Source organism: Octopus bimaculoides, chromosome 16 (assembly GCF_001194135.2).
Source record: "Octopus bimaculoides isolate UCB-OBI-ISO-001 chromosome 16, ASM119413v2, whole genome shotgun sequence".
Lineage (NCBI taxonomy): Eukaryota > Metazoa > Mollusca > Cephalopoda > Octopoda > Octopodidae > Octopus > Octopus bimaculoides.
Window position 1 is genome coordinate 47,101,724 of NC_068996.1, and position 788 is coordinate 47,102,511.

Sequence of the window (788 nt, forward strand, 5' to 3'; positions counted from 1 at the left end):
CAGACTGCTGGAGTTCTGTGATGCAACTGATCTTATGGTTTGCAATACCAACTTCAGGAAACCTGCCTGTCACCTAGTCACCTACCGATCCGGCAGACGCTCTAGCCAAATTGACTACATCCTCGCCAGAAATAGGGAAAGAGGGCGGCTTATAAATGCCAAAACCTTCCCTGGCGAAGAATGTACACCCCAACACAAATTAGTGGTTAGCGACTTCAGGATCAAGGCAAAATGGGTGCCCAGAAGTAGACCGGCTTGGAGGAGAAGGGTGTGGAAGCTTAAAGACCCTGCAAATGGACAGAGACTTAGAGACATGTTACTCGAAGCATTTGATGAAATAGAAGGGGATATAGCATCATACAACGTGGAAGACAATTGGAGATTTCTGCAGGACAACCTGCTGAGAGCCACCAACCAGATCTGTGGCTGGGGTAAAATCCCCTCTCGACCTAGAGTAACGTGGTGGTGGAACAAGGAGATAGACAGGGCTATTAGACAAAAGAAACAGGCTTGGAAAGACTGGAAGAACGGTGGTAGCAGGGAATTGTACCAATCTGCCAGAAGGGAAGCTAGGTGACAAGTTTATTTAGCCAGAGGGGAAGCAAATAAGAAAAGATTTGCCAATGTTCTGTGCCTTGAGGACCAAAGACTTGAGGTATTTCGTGTTGCAAGACAGTGTAGGAGAGAGAATAGTGATGTCGTAGGAGAGAAATGTGTTCGCATGGATGATGGTACGCTTGCATTAAATGAGGATGCAAAGAAAGAGGTCTGGAGATGCCACTACGATA

At 46.7% G+C, this 788-nt stretch overlaps 1 protein-coding gene across 1 annotated transcript in view; it reads left to right on the top strand.

Moving 5' to 3' along the window:
- The window catches only part of LOC106873611 (protein ABHD11), a 227,381-nt gene that overhangs the window by 221,104 nt on the left and 5,489 nt on the right, over positions 1-788 (top strand). The window lies entirely within an intron of this gene.